The sequence below is a fragment of the Pimephales promelas genome, chromosome 8 (genome assembly GCF_988280905.1).
Source record: "Pimephales promelas chromosome 8, fPimPro1.hap1.1, whole genome shotgun sequence".
NCBI lineage: Eukaryota > Metazoa > Chordata > Actinopteri > Cypriniformes > Leuciscidae > Pimephales > Pimephales promelas.
In genome coordinates this window covers 12,688,992-12,714,242 of record NC_142776.1, presented here as the reverse complement: position 1 = coordinate 12,714,242, position 25,251 = coordinate 12,688,992, and the positions used below count along the sequence as shown (strand labels likewise).

At 38.2% G+C, this 25,251-nt stretch overlaps 1 protein-coding gene across 4 annotated transcripts in view; it reads left to right on the top strand.

Moving 5' to 3' along the window:
• Positions 1 to 4,040: 4,040 nt before the first annotated feature.
• The window catches only part of setd5 (SET domain containing 5), a 58,443-nt gene continuing 37,232 nt past the window's right edge, over positions 4,041 to 25,251 (top strand). For all 4 annotated transcript variants that reach the window (XM_039655630.2, XM_039655631.2, XM_039655628.2 and 1 more), the window contains exon 1: positions 4,041 to 4,555. The gene's annotated coding sequence lies outside the window, so the exon portion shown is untranslated. The remainder of the gene's footprint in view (positions 4,556 to 25,251) is intronic.

Below are 25,251 nucleotides of genomic sequence, written 5' to 3'. Positions count from 1 at the left end.
TTTCTCTCTCTTTTTTTTTCTGTAGTTCACCATATCAGGTGGAATTTGACAATTTGGTGTGCATCCTCAGAATGTCTTTGTTTATGTGTATCAGCTTTTGTTAAGCTTGGGGTCATCAGTATTGACGTTTCTATTTCTAGTAACATTTCAAGTAACCATCTCAAACAAGACAATCTACTGATTCAGATGATACATGTTTAATCATTTACATCCAGTACTATGATAAAAACAGTTTAAACCAAATGTATCATTGTATCATTTTTTCTAAGTGAAATTAGGTACAAGGATTTTTCATTTATTTATTTAATTTTTAGTCAGTGCAGACATGTTAAAACCATCATGTTTGTATGTGAAAGTTAGTTGATTTACTTATTTAAAATTCATCTACTCTTCCTTCATGTAAGAGATCACTGTTAATTGGATACCCTGCTCAGCAGGAGCAGTATGTTATTTGAGTAGTTTTGGCCTACCGTTTATGAATACTGTGAATTCAGACATTATTTATCGTGCTGCTACTACATAGTTGGGATGTAGGCATATTTGGACATGGGGAATGGTTTCCTGTTGCAGTAGATAGTTTAAATATGAGGTGAGACACTCATCCTGAACACTCCAACCCTGGTGATATTGTGTGATTTTAATCATATAAGAGAAATGTCTCTTGCATAGAACAGCAACATTAAACTGGCTTTCTGGCACCACTTAATGTGCATACCCATGTAGTGATTGCAAACACTGGGATTGGTCAGTATTTCAATCGGCTTTATGCACAGCTCCACTACTTCCTGAACTTCAGCCAGCTTCTTGTTTCCTGTCTGCCATTATTGACAAACTGATTAATCCAAATGTGTCTGACCTCAGTAGTCACAACAATAATAAAGTTTGTCCAATAATGGCAGACAGGAAACAAGGAGCTGGCTGAAGTTCAGGAAGTAGTAGAGGAGCTGTGCATAAAGCCAATTGAAATACTGACCAATAGTAGTGACAACAATAATCAGGCACACCTGAATTAATCAAGTTTGTCCAATAATGGAAGACAGGAAACAAGGAGCTGGCTGAAGTTCAGGGCCCGTATCCCTAAAGATTCTGAGAATCCTCTCAGAGAGCTCCTAACTTAATCTAAAAATTCCTTGCCAGGAGTTTTAGCTTAGAAGTGATTCCAGAACATTGTCAATGAACTCTGAGTAAGGAATGGATGGAGAATACTATCTTAGTGAGGAGGTGTGGTTGACCCCGTTGCTAGGTATGAGTCATCATTTCAAAAGCCGTGATTGGTTGATCCTACAAGTTTGATGAAAATGAACTTTTGGTGATAATGAGCAAAGGATGTACCCTCAAATCAATAGACATAATTATACACTCTAATCTTATGCAGACTGTAATTGTAAATAATATTTCACATTCAAGAAAATGAATAGTAAGCTGTAGGGGTTATAGCCTAACATTAGAATCTAAAATATGTGAAAACTTAAGCTCATTACACCCTGTTCAAATAATGATTCGTGTCTTATTTGCTCACCAAGCTGGCATATTTTCTACTTTTACTCCCATATGGACCCCATTGAAAACAAGATGGCCTATCTCAAGGGGCTGTCCTTAATGAACTAGAAATTGCAACAACTCAGTGTGGTCGTAACGAGGGTAACACGGCTCAGCTTTTATCAATGTCTATGATTGCTGGCTGGTCTATTTATGAAGGCTTGTTAACAAATATCCTACAAACACAGAAAATGGAGAATGGCCATTTTGTGCAGCTGCTTAGGGGAACTCCTAAGCCACTAAAAGTCCTCTTCCCTGCTCTTAGCAGGTCTCGCCTTAGGAGCCCTTTTAAGCACTAGGAATCTTGAGGAATGAATAGCTTTTATATTAACTGGGATTTTCGTGTCACTTTTAGGGGAAATTCTAAGAAAATGTCATGACTGAGAATTTTCTTAGAATTTGGCCGTTAGGAGCCATTTTTTGCACAAAAATTCTTTAGGGATACGGGCCCAGGAATTAGAGCAGCTGCGCATAAAGCAAATTACGGGCAATAAAGAACTAGAGAAAACCAATTATATTCCTTGATTCATTGCCACAAGGTATCTTTGTGACAATGTAAGTTAATATTTGTGTTGGTCATTTTTACTTGTAATGATTTCAGCAGCCCAACACTATTTTTTTATATATTGCTTTTCCCAAAACTATTTAGCTGCAAGTGTAGACATTGAATTTAAACTCAAAGTTCAACTAATTTATTAAAAAAAATGTAACCTATACAAAAACAAAGTAACAGTAGAAACAACTTGTGGCCACAGAACTTAATTTGTGCTCAGGTCCATTGCAATTCAGATTTTACACAATAATGTCAAATTCTGTGCATTTCTTAAACCTTTCTAATGGTGTAGGATAATAAGAACATCCACCACTTTCCACTCATTCAAAAAAAAAAATGTTTTCAATAATTTGCAACATCTCAAAAATTTGTTTTAGGGTTTTGTATCCTACCTTGCAGGCCTATGTATACAAACTTGGCATGTAATACCTTAAATATTTATTTGCTCATTTCATTTGAACAGATTCGAAGGTATATAATAATGGTTAATCACTTTGTTACAGTACAAGCATCAAAATGGCCCGAGAAACATTCAGAAAACAAGAGTGTCCGCTTGTCCCAGGACAGACTTAAACTACTTAATTTAAAGTAGAATCGAATGCATAGAAACATGTAACGTCAGTTGCTGTCCTCTGAAGTTGCCTTCTATGATAACATTGATTTGAGATGGGTAGTTTGGGGATTTCTAAAATTCTTTGATTAAAATGTATTTCAAATCCACATTATTAATAAAAAGATTTTTTTTAAAAAACGTAGGCTACGACAGACAGACACTTGCAATATTGACAAAAGCAATATTAACAAATGGAGGCGCATGCTGTTAAATTACATTTCCACTCCATCACATTGTTTAAAAATATATGTCTATCCATATATTAAATCTAATGCATCTAACGTTAGTATAGTAAATCTTAAGGTAAGTTTACGTAGCCTATATGTTGCGACACGACTTTTTTTTTTTTTTGCTAATTCTGGTTACCACAATACGAAGTCGGCGAAGACGACGTGAGCTGGTAAACAGACCGTGCGTTATCTAGTCATAAATTGTGTAATCAAAAATAAATGTATATTCTTTTGGTTATGGAGACGCAGTCCAGTCCAACAACTGCGGAGGGCGTGCAAGCAAGCATCATGCTTTCTCTAACGTTACACATTGAGCGGTTCGAGGCTTTGAGGCTTATTAGTTCTGAAATATTCTACAGAGGCATTAAAACTCAGTGTGTATTTTTTTTTTTAAAATAATAACCCGTTGTCACTTATTCCTAAAATTAACGTTTTTTTATCATCTGCAACGAAAATCGCATGTACAACCAACCAGTACAGTTTTGGAGTGATTTAAATGGTTTGTCTTCTACGCGTGGTTTATTATTTTGGCCCATGCCATGTTTGGTCCCCTTGTCTTTTTAAAATAGTGGACCACAGTTCACCAACAAGGTTAATATTTGGGATAGAATGTAATCCTGCACCAAATCAAACGTCCAGTCCAAACCGGTTCCCTCATATATTCCACGCAGACAGTATTGTTGACGCTCTAGTATCGCGGTCCCTGCGAAAGCGCCCATGAGACCCCGTGCAGCTATAGTTGTATAACGCAACACTGTTATTCCTTTTTACACGGATAAAAGAACAATATTAATCCCTTATATGAAAGACCATTAAACTCCACGGCTTGTGTATTTAGTAACACAACATCTTTTCCAAAATCCACAGTCACTTCTTTCGAAAGTATCCAGTTTAATTAGGTGTTTGTCTTCGAAATCTATATCTCCTGCAGCCCTTCAACGCCATCTCACGCTGCAGAATGCTGACTACAGAGTGAGGCACCTTCAAAAAAACAAGGTTCGGCCTCTTTTCCGCCTACGACAACATGAAGCTCCGCAACGATCCAACGGCATATTCGCGTTCCTGTTTGTTACCCCGATTGACACATTCCTGCCCTATAGCGTACCAGAGGGCGCGAGCTAAAGCTGAAAGTCCGCCTTCATAATGAACCCCTGCTCCGCTGTGGAGGAAACCCTGTGTTATAGTTGTGTGTAGGCTTCGCTGGGAGCCGCGGTTGATGCCGGTGTAGAGAGGGGGATGGGCAATACTGCAAATGTAAAGGACATGAGATTGAATCACAGCCTTGAATCACCAAGTGCTGTACATACCCATATAAATATCGACTATAATTTTGTAAAATAACATTGTACATTAATGTATGCTTTAGCAACTCAACGTGAACATTTGAAGATCGCACTATGTCTTAAATGGGAGAAAATGTGAAACTTTCAACTCTTGCGTAAGGGACACTGAGAAGTTTGGAAGATAGCCTGAGAGCCTCGCGGTCTACAGTTCCCAGGAAACACCGAGGTTGCAAGAGAAGGCCTCCTGTTCTGCCTCGCATTGATGTTGGATTTTTGGAAAACACAAAATACCTTTAATAGGCTATTGAATTTCAATTACGTTGGGAGGACGCTGTAGGTAAGGTATTTTTTTTTATTTCAATGAAGGTTTTGATGGCAAATAGCTTATGTTTTTTATGAACTAGGCAAAGTTGATGCAGAAGTTGGGAGCTCAGTTTATCAGCTCTTGTTTATCAACATGAATTGTAGGTTAGCTTTCCTCTTTCAACTCTTCTTGGTTGAATGTTTCTGCTGTCACGTTTATTAATCAAATCCCCCAGAATAATGATGTAACACCGTGTTGGTTGGTCTGCATGTTAGCTTGATGTAACTAGCTATAATCACAATCACACTTTGCCCACAACCTCGTGCTAAGACCTGTTTTTTTGCTGTAAACATTCAGTGATCGGCCTATTGTTATGCTGCATTTCTTACCCTTTGTACCTATATCACATTAATAGCATTCGTGCCACTCAACATAATGAATTATCAAAGTGAGCAAAGGTATCATATTAGTTAGCCGTTAGCTTAGCTGAGAGAGCTTAAAGGCTAATACGATTTAAATGCATTAAAGTGGTAAAAATCAAAAGATCTTTATTTCTAAATAAGAGGAGAAATGCTGGAAGTGGGTTTCGTGGCAGAAACTGTGACTCTGGGCATTTTAGTGTTAGTTGACTTGTTCTTGTGTTAATCAAGTTTATATGTGGAAACAGACATGGTAGAGTTTGTATTTACAACATTCGTGCTTGTCAAGAATCGAATTTGATAAGACCCAGTTTTCCGAAAACATTGGAAATTATGTTTGCAGATGCTGATCGTAGTGCTTAGCAACTTGGAGGTACTTTGTCAGACTCACAGTGGATTTATTTTCTGTCTGTTCTAAAAGAAGATAGTTTGTCGGGATAAACAGATATCCTGTTGAACACTGCTCTCTGGTTCTCTACATCTATATTTTTGATGCAGCCTGCTTCCATCTCGTTGACTATGAGAGAACTTTGGATGTATTTATAATTTCTTGATCTGGTCGGTGTTTTCTTTGGGAAACGAAAATAATGCGAACCCTAAGAACCGTGACTTGCTTTTCTCATTCTTCACCTCCGCCTCCCCCATCAACCAACCCCCAACTCGAGCCATGAGAAATGGGTGGTATTTCTGAGGGGAACTCTCCTTTCCTTTTTTAGCCTCCATTTTTATTTCAATAACAAGTTAGTGGAAACAAGGAAGAGAGGGCGACTGAGAGTGAACTCAACCATATTCCCTCACTATATATATATATATATATATATATATATATATATATATATACACACACACACACACACAGTTTTTGGGTGACAGTTTTCGATGCGCTGCAAATAGGTAACATTTGCTGTTCTGTTCTTTCCAGCGTGTAAAATGAACCTCGAGGAAACGCCTGCTGTTGTGGCAAGGCCGCGTACTCCATACTCAGGGTTACGTTTGCATGCACGCATTGCATTATTTTAGCGGTCCTCTGGCTGTATGCTGCCCATTCTGTCTGTTCACTAATAAATTTGATATCATCAGGAGTTTAGGACCCTGAACAAAGAGTGTCCATAACAGTGCCTGATAGAATTCACACATTATTAAAATGGTATGCTATTTGCATAGGCTGTGTCAGGTAAAACATAACTGTTAATGAAACTGTTGGCCTATAATGGGGGGGACTGGTGGACATGTTTTTTTTTTTGTCGTTAATGCTGGTCGAATGAACACTTAACGGCTTCAGTAAAAATTATGACTTGCCATGTAGCTACCTACAATTTTTTTTTTAACTCTCAAAATCAAACAGCTGTATATGTATTTCGTATTTGCATCTGTTTTTAAAACCTAAGAAAGCAGATGTTTTTTTTTTTTTTTTTTTTTTTTTTTTTTTTGTAGTTCCTGAAGAGCTTCCTGGCAACTGCAAATGTGTGATTGGGCTTGTCCGACATTTTCCCAGTATGTTTTCAGGTTTTATTTTCGTTCGCCTTGAACCGTGAAACCTGATCTTTCTGTGACTCACCCGACTCGTTATCTAAAGTAAACGTGTGTCTTTGTCCAGAGACAAAGGACAAGCTTGGAAAATCTTAACTTTTAGCAGATTCGAAAATAAAATATATGACCTGATGCATTTTAGTATCAAATTACTGGTTACCATTTAGCCTAATATATGAATTTATAGACCACTGTACCACAAATTGAGACTTGGCAAATATGCAAAGCATTTTTTTTCTGGATCAAAACCTTTCTGTTTTGTCCTCGTTTTTTGTTATTTAGTTTTGTTTTGCATCTGTTTATGTAATACATTTTATTACCAATGTTAAATATTGTAATTATATTAAATACTATTTGATCTTGAAGATTTCAGCTTTTAAGTTATTTTATGACATAGCCTGTGGAATTTTTAATAGAAAATGATTGTTCAATGCACTGTTGTGATGCTTTTTCGCGTATTATTGGGCCAAATGTCCAAAATTTATTATGGTTATTATAGGATTGGGATTATAGGATATTATAGGATTGCATTTTAGGGACTTTATTATTATTTTTTTAGTTAATTGGTAGGACAATTGGTTTCTTCCACAATAATAATGTTTGCTTGATACCCAAGCTCTTGTCTTCTTTAGAGTCTAGACAACATGATAGGTGATTTCTAACCCTAAACCCACGAATGAACACATTGTGATCAATGCTTTTAAAAAAGGGATATTTGAAATGTTTCTTTTTGTATTAATGAAAAAACAAATTCATTTAACTGTAAAAAGTACATAGAGAAAATAGTTTGTGTGTAGTTTTGTGGGTTCTTAGCTCTTGTTCTCTTATATGGGGCTAAAAAGTAGTTGCTGAGATGCCTGCTTCTCTTCTGCATCGTGATTGGATGGTTTCAGAGAGCCTCAGCCAATCAGATGCATTGGAGTGTTGTTGCTCTCTCTCTCTCTCTCTCTCTCTCTCTCTCTCTCTCTCTCTCTCTCTCTCTCTCTCTCTCTCTCTCTCTCTCTCCCCCTTTCTAACCAGTGCTTTGGAACAACTAACAGCACAGTCTTAAAACAGCTTTTAGTAGCATAAACAATGTTTTCTAACTGAAAGGGAGCAGAACATAATGCGGTGTCCATATGCTCTGTCAGTCAAGGTTCTCTAGCCTCTTGTTTCTATGCACCCTGTGTGGCCATTATATCTCTTGAACAATTCCAGGTATTTGGCAAGGGTGGGTCAGTCATCTTGAAAACAAGCTGACAGAGAGAAAGAATTGAAATTAAAACTCAATTTTTACATCAGTCTCTGGTGATACCATCACAAATACTCTTTAGGGTATTAGGTAGAAGTCTTTAGGATACAGCAGGATTTGTTTTCGTGATTGAATCATTTACAAATTGTTGGCTGAAATGTATGTGGCCACAATCCAATGCTTCTTTATGCATCCCAGACAACAGAACGACCACCTACTCCCATGTCAATCAGCCTTTGTGCTAAAAAAAGCCTCTTTCACTTGGTTGGTTATGTGTGGCTTTAAAAACAATAACAATCGTCCTATAGACGAATCCGGCGAAACTACCGGAAGTAAGCGGGCGCCATTACTGAGCTGTTGCTGGGTAGCGTTGCGCCATTGCCTTCTATTGTTTTAGTTGCAACTTGCGTCCACTGGAATAAACAGCTCGATATTTACGACTGACACTAACGTTACAACGTTAGCCCTTGTATAATGTCGAGTGGGTGAACAGTTTCCGTTATAAATTGTTTCAATGGTGGCAGTAAAATTTCAATTTTGAAGAGAAAACATTGTGAATACCCCGGGTCGACTGCCCCTGTCTGGTGCCGTACGGTAAACACAGATTTCCTGGGCGAGTACAAGACGCGGACATTCGCGTATAATAACAATTATTTAATGACATAAGTAAAAAATATAATAAATGTGTGATATAGTGATCAGCAAAATCTCCTCTCTTGTTATTTTTTCTATTCAATTAACATGCTATGGTCATTAAATGGCTTTCCTGAGCTGAATGTAACGTTATGTGACATAATTGTTCTCCTGCTGTTATATTGACCTCTTTCCATGGTTTAAAAACAGTAGTTGGTCGATATTGTGTATACTTTCTAGCTGTAACGTTACCTTACCCATGCCCGTTGCAATGTAAAAATGAGATAAATAATGGACACAAATGAAAAACATGAAATTGTTTATTTGATTTCATTTATTTATTTATTGTTGCCAAATGGACAGATCTTTTTTTAGTTTCCTCGGTAGCAAACGTTAGCCTAGCTTGCTTGCCAAGCTATTTTCATAAATAATCTGTAAGATCGTTTGTACCTTCATCTGTGACTGGAGGCCAATGTCTAACATCATCAACCCAACAAGTCTGCCTGGCTGTAGCTATCATCAAGGGTGCGTTATCACCTTATCTCCGAGGTTTGTTTACATACCGGTGCATATGTCTATGCCGGTGTAACAGCTCAGTAATGGCGTCGCCACAAGATGGCAGCCTACACAAGAACGCTCGTCGGATTCGTCTATTGGATTTGAAAATTCTCTTTTGAAAAGTCATGACATCATAGGATGTTTCCAGTATTCCTGATATCAGGGGTATTTCCTGCATATTTTAGCCTTCACCATATTTAGTCATGTTGTCATGTCATGTCCTGTTTTTTTTTGTTGTTTTTTTGCATTTATAGGACTGATGCTAGCAGCAAACAGTTGTAAGAGCGAATATTATCTCCCAGATTAGCAAACAAGACATTTGTTCAACTGTTGGGTAAAGTGAAACTGAATTACACATTTTGTTCCATTGGCAAGTGAATGTGCCAATCTGCAGAAACAAGCTCATGCAAAAAGTTTAGCATTTTGCTGTGTTCCAAATTTCAACTTTGGTTCAACTTTAAATGCATTACTGCGCTATTTGTTAGATTATATTAATGTTTATAAAAAGACGCAGCAGGGTGCGACGTCATATCACGATAGGGTTGGGCCGAATCGTGATGGCTGACAGATGCCGTCTAAACATCGCGCCCCCCCCCCCCTTTCCATGGTGATGCGTTATGTTTTGTTGGCACGTGATTCACTACAGCCAAAATAGCGCTCTATTGCAGATTTAGCACTTTTATCTCAAAATATTAACTTGCTTACCATTTCATGATGCTTACTATTCTCATATTCCGATTCTCAAATGTGTAAGTCAGTTTGTTTTGTCGTTTAAAAAAAAAAGAAAGAAAAAAGATCTTTATCTGTAACGTGAGATGGGCGCCGTGTTTGGGCCGCAGTTCAGATATTTCTTGTCTGTTGGATTTATTACAGTGCGGGAATTCATCAGTTTCTCCCGAAATACATGAAAGTAAGTGGCCGAGAAAAATAGAGTTCACTTTATAATTATTTACACAGTGTCTCTCTGATATCAATAAAAAACGTCGTCAAATATTTGAATGGGTTGTTATTTCTGCTTCCATGGACACCATTGTGTATTTTACAAACTAAAAATATATTGTTTTGCTATAATATATTATATATATTTAAATGTCTGAAACCTAAAATAAATATTATGTGGTTAAAAACACTGAACAGTTGTGATATAGCCTATGACAAGCGCTGCGCGCGTCCGTCTTTGGCTCAGCGCCAGCCATAGCACAAGCACGCAGTTGGAATCTGGCAGTTATGTCACTGTACATTCGCTCCATAGACTCGCTCTGTGCTTAGCTGCTGTAGAGCGTGCCGAATTCGAAATTGCTGATAAGATATAGAGGGAAATATGTAGTGGAAAATGAGAATATTAGGAAAATCCCCCCCCCCCCCCACTCCTTCCCGATATCATCGTCCATCGCGATGTTTCACTATCGACATCGTCTGATGCCAAATTGGTAGACATCGCCCAACCCTATATCACGACTGTTACTGCGTCAGTAGAAATTTCATGTGCTCAAAGTCTAGTGTGACCATGGCTTAACTTAGGGCCAATCCCAATTCTACCCCTTACCCCTTCACTTTCCCCTTCCCCTCCGTTTTGCGCGTCCACGTGAAGGGGTAGGGCTGCCCCAATTCTCTTTTGGTTCGAGGGGGAGGGCTAGGGGGAAGGGCCAGATAGCCCTTCAAACGAAGATTTTTCGGGAGCACACTTCAAACGAAGGGGTATGAGAAGCGTCACTGCTAACCCAGGCTGGCTGCCCAAGCGACAAAGGAGACCCATAAATTTAAGTATTTGTGGCTTTAATAAGTATTATAACGACAAATAATGATTTGCTTTATGTTACATTCAATATTGTGTTCATATTTACGGTCAGTTTCTTCACAGAAACGTTTGTAAAAAAAAAATAAAAAATCGCTAAAATTACTGTAGTTTGCTAACGATAGTCCCGCAACATATTTTCGTCGTCTCCGTTGTTTCCTGCGAACTTCACAAGATGCAAGAAAATAGCTGTAACCCACGCGACTGAGATAACTGCAGCTGTCGACGGCATCTTGGAAGTTGTGATAAACATCGGCGCATCTCCTGTGACGTAGGCGCTAGCGACGACTTATAATGACGTTTAACGGAGGCGTAGTGGTGTCCCATTTCTTAGGGGAATATTTTCACCCCTACGCATTGCCACTCTGTTTCAAGGGGAAGGCGAAGGGGTAGGGCTAGGGGAAAGGGAAGGGGTAAGGGGTAGAATTGGGATTGGCCCTTAAAGGGCCATCTTATCTTAAAGGGGGGGTTGACTGCGATTTCACTTTTTTCATTTTAAATAGTGTGTAATGTTGCTGTTGGTGCATGAACAGTATCTGCAATGTTGCAGCGCTGAAAGTTCAGTGTAAGCAGAGATATCGTCTTTTAAAAAATCAGGAAGTATATTGCCTACAAAAACGTCTCGATTGGGACTACAGCTGGGTTATGGTACGTCACTAACCCACACATTTGCATCAACCCTCCCATTTGCATCAACCCGGAATATGCAGAAAAGGGCATGCGCATATTTCTGAGGCACGTTGACTCGTCAGTGTGTTGTTCACGCAGCTGTCAGCTGTCTGTCTTCGAGCTTCCCACAGACGCTGTACTTCAACAACAATGGATACAATTTATGTTTGATTATGTTCCTGAAAATGACGATCGTAATCTAGCTCTCTGTGCTGCGCATTTTACGGAAGACAGCTTCCAGAATCGCCAACACCGGATTCAACAACTAAAACATGAAGCAGATCCAACTTTAAAACCAGAGGCAGCAGTTGTTGGGCCACAACCTGTAAGTAGGCTAAGACTTAATCATTTTAAATGTATTTGCATGTATAATTCCAGACGTAGCCATTGTGTTTCATTTTTTTCAAATGCCAGCGCTGGCTTTATTGCCACTAGGCTATTAGTTATGCTATTTTGTGTCTACGACAAACGCGTACAAACATGAATTTTGTATAAGTACTAATGTTGTAAATGTATTTTTCATGTATATATGTTTTATGACGTTATTTTCGTTTTGATCAAGAACGTAAACTTGCCAACGCTGTTTGAGTATAACATAAGTAACGTTAGCCAGTCAGTTGCTGCCAATCAGATGCTATTGTATAAAACAAACGTGTATAAAGTTAATCAAAATGTGGCAAATTATCATTCAGAAACGTTTAGTAAGAGCCGTGTGTGGTGAGGTTCTGTTTGACTCTCTTCATCGCGGCTTTCTCCGACTGATTCTGCCTGAAACTGATACTGCAGTTCGACGCATATTTACATCTGGACCGGAGCTCATGACGTGCCCGTTTCACCCGTAAAGGTAATGGGCGTTAACTTTCCGGACAACGTAAGCGACAGTTTAGCCAATCACAACTAGGGATGGGTATCGTTAAGGTTTTATCGGTATTGCTACTTTTACCGATATCGATCCGGTACTTTAACGGTATTCTTATCGGTGTTTTTTTTTTTTTTTTTTTTAAGAATTAAGAACATAAACTATATTTTGAAATGTAAAATAGAAAAAGCGAAACGAAGAAAAATATATTTTTGTTATGCAGCAATGTGCAGGCTTTTTTTGTTTTATATACAAAAAGGACACATAAGAAAAAAAAACAAGTACAAACACAAGAATACAATTAATCCAAGATACAAATTATATACAAAGTGCTTTAATTTCAGGAAGGTGTACTAACATATCTTTTCAGGTAATTGTTTCTGTCTGAAAAGAAACCTAATTTAGTAATCAAATATAAAATAGCACTGTATAGTTTATCATAGATAGATTAATGCTTATTAAATCTAAAGTTACTCATTCAAAAGCTGTGAGTGATTTTCTCTGCCTTTTAGTGTTTGATTTGCATTAATGGCTAAATCGTCAGCAGGTTTAGGCTATTAGACTGCTGCCCCTTTAAGACCGAGAGCAAATCTAATCTGTTACTGAAGCACCATCATTTTCTCCCTATTTTTTATGTGTTTAAGTGAATAAACTGTGTTTAAGTGAATCTCAGAGCTGGTCATTTTGACATTTTTATGTATATTTGATAGTTAAGGACACACAAAGCCCAAAGTATAGGCTACTTTTCTTGTCTCGTTGCAGTCCGTTTAGGAGCGTGCACCGCCTTGTGAACAGCGTCTCTTGCGCAGGCTTTTGTGTTTTTAATAGCCATTTTTTGATCTTGCAACAGTAGAAGACAGCATTTTGCAACAATCGCCGATCGTGCTGCTGATTCTGACGGTACGTTTGGGTTTTAGGAACTTCCTAAAAGGAAGAACTGACAGCGCTCCGCAGTGCTGTGAAGTAGGCTAAAGGAAGTTAAGCTGGACAGATCATGCGTCTTGTTTTTTAACGGTTTTATCTCAAATATCTTCTTTTATAATCTTTGGAAGCCGAAATCCAAAATATATTAGAATAATATCCCACATCTAAAGTGTAACCACGTTGAATGTTTAGTTCTGTCCTCATTGTCACTCGTTTAGCAAGGGCTGTCGTGTTGCGCGTGCTGTGGCTTTGCGTGGGAGATCGCTCTCTCTCTCTTCTGAACTGCGAATTTCAAATTTGCATCACAGACAAATGGTTTAATTAAAATATAGTTTATATATAGAAAAGGCTGGCGATATAAACATGTTCAAGGTAACGTCTTTATAGGAATGATAAATAATTTCTGCAGTACCGACAGCAGAACCGACAACGTCCGAGCTTATCGATACAGCGGTCTTTCAAAATTCAGTACCGGGGCCCGTTTAATACCGGGTTTCGGTACCCATCCCTAATTACAACACACCAGGGCAAGCTAACCAATCTGAGCCCACTACGTGTTTCTGAGGGAGTGGTTTATATAGAATCAGGAAGTGAACCGCTCGTTCGAGGACAGAGGAGAGCACGGCTGACAATAAACGTGAAGTTTATGAAAAATAAGACTTTTTAAAAACGAAAAACCACGAATACATGTTATATTGCACCCCATGAACACAATCATGCAAAGAAAAAAAAGCAGTCAACCCCCCCCTTTAAACATTTTTGTAGCACCTGACTCTTCTGTTCTTTTCTTAGTTTTTCTAACTCATTATTGAGAATGAGGAGTTGACATCATTTTACAGAGCCCCTCCCCTCTCCGCCATGTTGGTAGGATTCCTACGGCAAAACAGTATTGTTTACGTGTGTTTTTAGCTCGGTAGTAGAGGAGTTTCTCGCAATACCGCACTGTTTTACCATGCCTGGAAGTAACTTCTGTGTTAAGAACTCCTCCAGTAACTCACACGATACATATGGAAAACATAGGAACAATGGAATTAAGTTTTTGGGGTTACCGAAATGGACAAAGCATCAGGGAGAGTCTGATCTGACGAGGAGACGCGGATTGCTGGGTTTGATGATGCCTTTAGTATATGATTTTCACTGTTTGCTGTGCCTTAACGAACATATGCAGAAGTATTGTTTGAGTGCCTTGTTTATTACTTTTTTATTTAATTGAAATAAATGTTTGAAACAACTTGATATGGCCTAACAATATTTATTGAGAACTGAAATATATAGGCTATTTGGACAACATAAGTTTCATGGACAACATAAGTAATAATAATAAAATAATAATACTGCTATTAGTGCAAAAGAACAAATATATTGATGCTGCTTCTCCAAATACAGCTGTTTTGCTTTTGCACTTTGTGTGAGTTTGTTCCTGTAAGGTCCCCGCCTATCTTTTAGCATTGCTTTACTTTCTTTCTTTTTTTTTCTCGTATTCTTAGATCCGTCTCTGTCCTGCCAAAATAATAAATGCGCGAAAATTAAAGAGCTCTGGAATGTTTAGTCGCGTCTATGGGTTCTAAAGGCGTTGCCCCTGGTAACCGATAGCGTCTCCTGCCATCATGGCCGACCGGCTCAGACCCCGCCCAAATCGGCACGTAACTCCTCATTATCAATAGCAATCAGCATCAAGTGCCATATATCTCATTAAACAGGAGAACTTGAAATTTCAATCTAGCTCATTTAAATTTCCAATTTTTCATTTAAAAAGACAATATTTTGTTTTAGAATAGATGAATATACCAGATTTAAGAAAAATGCAAAACAATTTTGTTTACTTAACTCAAACCTCCTGAAGTTTGGATTTTTTCCTTTAGAAAGTTTTACTTGGATATTCTATATTTCCAGATGAAATATTCTACATGTAACAATCCTTAAGCAAGTTATAGCCATTTATTATAACTTTATTATAGGTCATTTTTCAGTGAAAAGCTGGTGTTTTTTATTTACTGACAATGTAGATGTGTTCTAAAAAGTTCAGGAAGTAAAATAAATAGAAACATATAATAATAGTAAATAAAAGTGGTTTTTGTATTTATAAAAGTTATTAATCATTTAAAAACAATAGTTATTTTTAGGCACCGGGGGCTGTGTAGGTCTTTAGACCATTTGGTTGGGTGTTTGCAAACTGGGTGTTTTTTTGTGGCCGGAGCCTACCTGCACTGGTGAAAATGACAGCTCTGCATTTGCATATATATCTGGAAGCCACAGAATAAGAGTAAAAAAAAAAAGCATTTTTTTTTGAGTTTATATCTCACAATTATGAGTTATTGCTTTTGACAAGTATGAAGAAAAATCAGAATTTCTTTTTTTTTTTCTTTTTTTTTGTCTTTGTGATATAAAACTTGCAGTTGTGAGTTATAAAGTCTGATTTGGGAGATATAAATGCGCAATTGCGAGTAAAATCAGAATTTGGAGATGTGGGGTTTAAATGTTACCTATGTAAATGGTTTAATTATTTCATGCTGTTACTGTATGGCTATTGGCTAAATCATTGTTTATTTTTGTTTACATCAAATTTATGCTTTAATAGTAGGGTAATCATCACAGGTTTTGTCAGCCCAGTCTGTGTTTAGCTTCAAATAGGGTATTTGATGTTTTTCTATTCAAATGAAGACCACGCTTTCCGATTCTGACATCCAAAGGCACTACAATACATTTTTTTCACTTCCATGGACTTGGAGACTAAAATTTCTATTTTGCTAATATAATGATTGTACCTGAAGAATAACGTGAGAACATTATTTCTGGTATCGGTATAATCTCAATGAGCTTTTATTACGTTATACTTGCACATTAAGATGATTTAAGTTTTTTCCCAACATTTCAGTGTGGATGAGAAACATTTGGAAAATGCTTAAAGGGTTAGTTCACCAAAAAATGAAAATTCTGTCAGTATTTACTCACCCTCATGTTGTTTCAACCCCGTAAGACCTTCGTTCATCTTCGGAACACAAATTAAGATATTTAAGATATTAAGATCGCTCCTGCATACAGTCCATAGGCCTCTTGAGGTACTGGCTCTTGCTGTCCCCGAAAAGTCATTAAAGACATCGTTAAAATAGTCCAAGTGACTACAGGGGCTCAATCTTAAGTTTATCAAACAACGAGAACACTTTTGTGCGCAAAAAAACAACAAAAATAACGACTTTATTTCAACTATCACTTCCTTCTCCATGAGCCTGTAAGTCGGTTAAGGCCAATTTATACTTCTGCGTAGGGTGCGCGCAGTAGGTACGGCGTAGCATACGCACAGACGCGTCCCATACCGCGTACCCTTCGCCGTCGCCTGACGCGCACCTCCTCAAAAATGTAACTACATGTCGCGACGACGCGGACCGCAAGATCGGTGATTGGTTGGCTTGGTAGCATCGCATTTCCTCCTACGCATTTCCGCACGTACCTTCTCACGCATTTCCACCACTGTCTATGATTTCCACAAGTTTCATCTCCTCCGAAGTCTTCTCTCATTTCTGCCTTTCAGTTTTAGTAATTTTACTAAAGTGAACTGTTTTTCCACCTTAATAAGCTCCAATTCCAACATGATCAGCTCTCTTTCACTCGTAGTAACCTAGCCGCGAGGAATCTAAACACAGTGGAACATTAAAACTCTCCGCCGCCAACTAGCGTTTCGGAGCAGTACTGCAGAGCAACCAAGACCTGAACGCAGAAGTATAAATGCTCACAACGGCGTCGCCTACGTGCGTAGCCAACGCCGTACACTACGGCGTACCCTCGACGCAGAAGTATAAATTGGCCTTTAACGTAGTGTGATTGCGTAGAGCTACGTCACACGTAGGCTCACTATTGGCCGACGCTGGTCATGTGTGTGTGATGCGGGTGACGTACAATAACAGAAGCTTACGCTATTAAACTAGTAACCTGACTCGCGCAGAGGGAGAAATAAACAAATAGTTGAAAAAGTCGTTATTTTTGTTGTTTTTTTGCGCACAAAAGTGTTCTCGTCGTTTGATAAACTTAAGATTGAGCCCCTGTAGTCACTTGGACTATTTTAACGATGTCTTTAATGACTTTTCGAGGACAGCAAGAGCCAGTCCCTCAAGAAGCCTATGGACTGTATGCAGGAGCGATCTTAATATCTTAAATATCTTAATTTGTGTTCCGAAGATGAACGAAGGTCTTACGGGGTTGGAACAACATGAGGGTGAGTAAATACTGACAGAATTTTCATTTTTGGGTGAACTAACCCTTTAAATAGTTGTGTGGATAGAAACCATATTATATGTAGACATAACCTAAACTGCACTGCAGATCCAGTGAGAAGCATTTGAATTTGATGCAGAATTGTTACAGACGCCAAATGTCTCAGTGATGTGAACTAGTTTAAAGCCAGATGAAACCACACTGACATTCTTAAAAGCCCTGACACTAAAAATAGTAGGAACATGGTGTCAAATGTCAATGGTGAATGATGTAAAAGTGACTATTGACTGCCTCTAGCTAGACAAATGTATTTGTCTGTGTGATGTCACAAACCTTACAACATCCCAATTATCCATTTTTTTGGGACTTGGTTACATAATGCTTTTGTTTTTTTGAGCTGACAAGGATGGTTTTAGCTATGTTGCAGGTTGTTTTAAGACCTCTTGTTAGTCAAAAGATTAAGGAATTTGATTTCTCTTGTCATGATAATGTTTTGTTTTTTTATTAATACCATTATAGAACTTTTTTTTTTGTCTGTGTGTGTGGTAGTGAGGAGCCATGCATGGTTTTATCTGTGGTTGTCTACAAATGCATGATTCTATTAATAGTTTTTATGTTATCCTTAAAGGAGGGCAAAACAAGGCTTTACTTCATTGCCGCAGTAATTTTTATCAGGTTTGCTTTGTAGTATTACGAACCAATGAAGAGAGGATCCTGCGAGAGATTGATAGGGCAACGAGAAACGAAATGAGTCGCCATGACGACCGGGTACTATTTGTGGCGTTAATGTCTGCAATGGAAAACGGAACGAAAAGCGTGCTGAGTCAAGCCGAGGCGAGGCGAGTTGAGCTGGTACTGGTAATGGAAAAGTGCCATTAGAGACCTAATTCAAAATACACCTTATTAATGATGCTTAGGGCTACTACTAAAGATCTGAGATGAACCCAGAATATAAATGCAACTTGTTATGTTTTTCCTTAGAAAACCATTCGGCTAGTAAAGCTATAAAGAAAACGACGTTGCACGTTTCACGCATTCGCATTTAGCGCGTTGCATTCGTATTCTGGCTCATCTGCTCGCATGTAGTAAGTATTATCAAAAAGGTACTAAGTTTAATCTTTAATATCACATTTGTATTACATTAAAACACTTCCTGTTTATAATCGTATACCTTAAAAACGAATCTCTGATCACCTAAATGATGTATTTAAATGTTTTTTCCTTGGGAAAAAAATTCTTCATGCCTTAAAATAGCTTGAATGTAACTCTACAACCTTGCCTAATTTAGTATTGCTAGTTCTATTTAGTTTACGAAAATCGCACCAGGTCAGAGATCCACTCGTTGACATTATTGGTAACAAGAAGGTAGCTTGAGCTATCAAAAACACTGGCGATTTCAAGCTGCGATTTTTGAGTCTTTGGTTCACTACATTTTTAAGGAGAAAATTACTCAGCAATGGTGTTTACTTACAAGTTTGCAGTTTGTCTGTAAAATGTAAAAACACCACATATAGACAAACTTGATTTTCACCACAGGGGGACTTTGAGTGTTTTTCACGTCATAAAAATGAAAATAAAAGTTGATATGAATAAAGACTGTGAAAATAGAGGATTTGGTAAGAGGATTGAAAGATTAGATTCCAGTATAGTTGTCAAGTAGAATTCATGAGATATTGTTTTCTGTATTTGTGTTAGTTTGATGAGGAGATTGCCAGGCAAATGGCTGTATATTATTGTAACAGGGAGGAGAACACAAAGAAAAAAAAATCCAAGAATATACAACACTTAGTAAGATGAAAAGAGCTCTTGCCAAAGAAGGTCTTTTGGTATAAATGGCACATTAAAAACAAAACTTTTTCAAAAATTTCAAAACTAAAATTTGTTTACATAATTAAAAACGTATAATTATTTTTCAGTAAATGATTTTTATGATATTAAATATTCTGTAATGGATCATGTATGGATCGCCATCAAAGAGACAGATAATGATTGTTTGTAGCATTACATCTGGGTTGGAACAATTGGTGAAACAGGATCATGCTCAGATCATACACGGTGCAATGCAGCGCCAGGCGTGGCGCAAGTGTTCTTTGCTAATTTCAGCCTGACGCTGTTTATCATTTTCACATCCTGCGCCACGTTGTTTAAAAGGCATACATTTGCGCCCATCTGTTCACTCACGGGCGTGCTGGTCTGAAAATGGGGTGTGTTCGGGTGCGTTGTTGGTGCGTTGCTATTTTGAGGCAACTTCAATAGACTGTGCCATTCACCAACAAAAACTCTCACTCTGAATAATTTGAGACCATGGAAACTCAAGTTATAGAACTTAGTTAGGCTGTACACCATATTGAATTTTACCAAGACAAAACAGGCTGTAGGGATAGACATGAATTGATTATAGTCCTTGATCACATGTCATTTTCAAAACTGTTTTATGGTTTTTTTTGTTAAACAACTGCAAAACGCATTGAACACGCACTATAAAACAAGTGTATGAATACAGTGTAGTATACTTTGTATACTTCTATATTCTGTGGATGGAAGTGTTTTTCCTCCTTTCAATTTCAACAATAAATGTTATGTTTATTTGTAAATTGATTTTCACAATACACAAACTGTTTTTTTTTTTGTCTCTTGTGTCTTGTCAATAGTCAAGTCGTTGTTCATACAGGTATAGGTGCTTGTATGTGGATTTGTCTGTAAACTGCCACCTTAAGGCCATTTCAACCAAGGATATCAACACTACAGATCATTTGAAGTAGCACACATCCGTTCTCTTCAGATAACAGGCACTAAGATGATGTTTCTATACAAAACATCCTATTAACAGTAAGATTAGTGCAAGTGAACATAATAAACCCACAGAAAACAAGACATTTGTTTGACAGAAAATCTGTATATTTTTTAGTAGTTTTACCTTATTGGAGCCAATTTACTGTTCTGTACTTGAGTTATCTGAGATAATGTCTTGTTACCTCCTGACAGTCACTGAATTTGCATAAAAAATGTTGCATATTTTTCAAGCTGGTTCAGCAGGATTAGCCTGATGATACCAAACTCTGCTACTTCGCTTTGTTTCGTAGACAGAGTCTGGAATGGCATATTGAATAGTGTTTTCTTTCTCGCAGGGGCGAGAAATGTGTAATTCACCAGCTCAGCCACATCAAACTTCCACTGTAAACACATGAATGATGTGAAAAGGAAACCATCAAGAGAAATACCAGAGTGAACATTGCTGACTGAGTTTTGCTGCCTCCTTAACCTGATCCTCCATGAGTGCAACCAAGGGGGGCACAATCACAACTATCGCCTTGCTAGCCTTTGGCCCCTCCCAGTTTCTTGCTGACGATTGGTAATAGTTGATAAATTCAACTTTCCCAAAACCTGTCAGGAGTAGGGCCACAATATCACGTCTATTTAAAATATTTAACAAACACTCTTCCTGTTTGGGCTTCAGTTTGCAAATGCCGGGAATATTCTCCACAACAGAGCGAATTGCATCTCGTGTCTCCATCCGCAGTCGTTTTCGACTTCCCTAACCTAAAATACAATCTTAAACTCGGTGCGAAGCGTCTACGTCACGGCTCTCAGCCCTCCCTCTGTTCGTTGATTGGCTGGTTGTTTTCAGGCCGGAGGAAAACTGAGAGATGATGTCTCAGACTGAGTACAGAAGCAAACTGAATAAGAGCGGAAGGACAAAGTCTGACACAGTCAGGCTACAGCAGGATACAACAGAATTCTTACATTTTTTTGTGATAGTAAAAAATGTAAAACGATAATTGATGGCACTCGACAACTCTCACTTTAATATGTGTAACTAACTGCAGTTTGACTACAGTGTTTCCCTTATATTATTAGAGAAGTCTATGGCTACGTTCACACTGCAGGCTAAAACGACCTAATTCCGATTTTTTTGCCCTTATGCGACTTGTATCTGATTTTTTCATGACAGTCTGAACGACACAGATCCGATCTTTTCAAATGCGACCCAGGCCACTTGGGTATGTGGTCTAAATCCGATATGTATCCGATCTTTTGAAATGCGACTTCAATCTGAACGGCCAGGTCACATATATCCGACCCGCACGTCATTGCACGCACCTGTAGCCAGCCAATACACGCTAACTCCAACGCGTTTCCTCACTGTTATGGGCCGCTGCAGACGTGTCTCTTCCCCAGTGTTGTGCCTGAACGCGTTCAATGAACAATAGTGCATGAACGCGTTCATATTTTGGGCGAACGTGACAGTTCACGTTCGCCCAAAATAAACATACTGTATTACTGCCTGATGAACATTACTGTGAACACGTTCATTCTGGTGTCTGTGAACGTGCGCTCTCTGTCAGTATAACTTTGTACAGTAGGGTGCCAGATATAGAGCCTTCCAGGTGCAAACCTGGCTAAAACACATGTAAACATGGCTTAAAATGTAGCGAATAACCACCCAATCTGGCAACACCAGCCACCAGTGTCGCACTGTGGCCGCCGGTGACAAAGCAAGGAGCGCCGCGGACACGCACTATCAATTAAACGGGTTTTATGACGAGGTCGGTGATGATCGGAAAAATCGTACATTTATGTGCAAACTTTGCCCGTCGATAAAATAATTGTTGTCTGTGTTTGTATATGGCAGGGTTCCTCAATTAATTTTTACCAAGGGCCAAATTCTGCTGACAATACAGAGCCAAGGGCCACCAACCACAATGTTATGACCTCAATGTTTGCTCTGCTATTTTTGTTGTTGTTGTTTTGTTAAAAAGAGTTACAAATCACCACATAGCCCAATTATTCTATTTTTATTTATTTTTATTTTTTATTTTCTTTTTCAAACGAGTCTGTTTTATTCAAGAAATTTTGAGCAGATGTTAAAATGGCGTTTGATATTGTCAGACTTACAGACAGCCACGGTCTGCGTGCATAGCAAACACGTTGGCTTTGCGTTGTGGTGGTCAGGCAAAATAAAACAAAATTGTTCAGTCTATTCAGATTTGAATCGTCTGTTTTCTGTGTCCACTTTTCTTTTCTTCGCACTTGCCATATTTCCGTTGCGCGCGAATGCCTAGATACTGCGTTTGAATTTTTGCTTACACTGATGGTTACCATGACAACCTGGAAATGAGCGCGGGCCAAACATTTTCCTTTCCCATATACCAGGGTTCCTCAATAGGCGGCCCGCGGGCCGGATGCCGCCTATTGAGGAACCCTGGTATATGGGCTGTGGCAATAATAATAATAAAACAAAAGCTCGCAACATATGAAAAAAAAAAAGAACTATTCCACAAACAACAAGTGACGTCGTTGACCGTTGATTTCTCTTCTGCGCATGCGGGTCACTTCTGGGTCATTTCACGTTCACACAGGAGATCACAAAAGGTCGCATTTATTTGGAAATGTGAACGGCCTTGCAAAAAAATCGAATTTTTTCCAAAAATCGGAATTGAGCATTAAGCCCTGCAGTGTGAACGTAGCCTATGTGCTTAAGAATATCGACCCATGCATAGCTTGTTGCAGACATGTTGATCTTGTATAATTCAGGACGAGCAAAGAACAGCATGTGAAGCAAGATATAAAGATTGGTGGTAGTTAGTTCTGCAGTTTCACCCTATTTTTGTAATTCCAAATTCTACAGCACTGAGGGCAATAATATCTTTTCATGATTTGTAATTTCACTCGCACGTTAGCTCACACATAGTACACAAAATAATATGGGATTATATCTTATGAATAAAAAAGAGCTATATTTTGTGACCTTTAAAGGTGGAATACCTAAGATTTTTGCATTAAAATATCCCAAAATCACAAGGCCAGTGTTATATATTTAGTTATGATGATAACGCACAATATTCCAAATGTTTCAAACAAAGTTTAAATTGTGAGAAAATTGAGATTTTAACCAAGGAAACGGGGCGTGTGAGCAGGGGTGAGCTGGGAGTCGCCAGTCAATCGCATCATATCCGCTTACCTCGGTTTCCGCTCGTACTACGTGTAGTCCTGGACAAATGCGGTAGTTGTAGTTGTGCGAACAGCGTCTATCAAGCAACAAACGTCAGCTTGTTTCGCGCATTTGTTATAGAATGGAGCACAATTATTCTTTTCATTTATTCTCGGAATGTGAACTGTTGGCTGTAAAGGGGGTCACACACCGGACGAGAAGCGCCGCGCCACGTTTAGGACAACTCCACAGTATCGAACACTGGACACGCACTTTCTCATCAGTGTATGGCCAGCAATATTGTTATGTTTAATGACATGAAATGAAGATAATGTCTGTTCTATGTTATGATTGTACTGTACAATTAAATACAATCGTTGCTGAGTCTGCATTCTGAAAACTTTACCTCAGAGCATCCGTTAACTGAATGAATTGAGAATCTCAGCTGAAAAATCTAAAAATAACATCAGCAATTGTCATTCAAGCAACTGATTTCTGTAAATGACTGCAAAACTAAATGCATATTGCAGCATAGGGCGAAGTCAGGATCCATTAGCAACGATTTGAGACAAAAATAATTAAAATTTTATTTAAAACTATGTAAATGGCGCTCTGTGGCGCAGCAGGATTTTGAACACGGTCCTGAGCCGTAGCTGGGCGCCGCGTAGACGCCGAATGGCGCCGCCGGTATGTGTACACTTATAGATAATAATGTGTTCGAATTTTAAAGATGTGGCAGCTTCTCGTCCGGTGTGCGACCCCCCCTTAACGTTAATTTTGTGAAACTAGCTGTGGTTTTATCATTCATTGAGTTGTATACATCTAAATGTATTTTGTTTTCTTTTGCTTTTTTGTAAAATTTAAAATCCTAATAAAAATACTTATAAAAAAAAAAAAAAAAAAAAAAACTAGCTGTGGTTGAATACTTACATGACATGAAAAGATGTGTCAAATGTACATTAAATTGATTTTTGATTTTTATAAAGTTACCAAGGAGGACCAGCCACGTCGACTCCTTGCAAGAGTCCTGCCCCTTCAAACCCTCTCCACCATAGCTTCGTCCATTGACTCGTACAATAACTAATTTACTTTTAAACCTGACTTTTCTTGCGGTTGTTTCAGTTTAATGAAAAACAAGCATGTCATTAAACGCAACGTTTAGAAATCGAACTTTACCTCATCCATGACAACTAATTTTCGATTCCAGTCTGACTGATTTATCCACGGTGGAGTTGAAAACAACAGTTCCCATCATTCCGCGTTCCTCCACGTCGTCATCAAGCAAAGCCGTTGTTGTTGTTTTGAATGTAGCGCCCTCTAGCGGCATCTAAATCTTAGGTATTGCAGCTTTAATTTGTGCTTTTTATTTAACACTTTCCCATTATTTTGCTCTCTTCTCTTGCTGCTTGTCTTCAGTTCTGAGAGTAAATTTAAGGACCTAATTTTTGAACACACAGGTTTGAAGACATGCTATTATGTTATATTGTTTATTATTTCACAATTCTTAATGCCACTTTTGATAGTACAGAAACTAATACTAGGCTTAGTAATGCACCGACGTGAGAATTTGTGGCCAATACTGATAACCGATATTAATATGGCTGTTATGGTCGATACCGATATTTACAGATGTCGATATCTCTGCATGGAAAACAGAGGGAGGATTATGGTTGCACTATTTTTGTTAAAAAAAAATGACATTGGGATATTTGATTTGTCTGCGATTATAAAAAATTTCAATCTCATCAGATGTCATTCAAATAAATAAGGTTCCGTTTATTAAAGTCTAAGAGCTCTATTTGGAAAGAATGAATCATTCTAGAATGACTGGTTTTGTCATTGAGTAAATCCGCATAGAAACTAATATTAATAGAATGTTAACTAATGTAGTTAACTAGACTATAATAAATGGAACCTTATTGTAAAGTGTTTCCGATTTATGTCTCTTGTCTTGAGTTGAGTGTTGGACA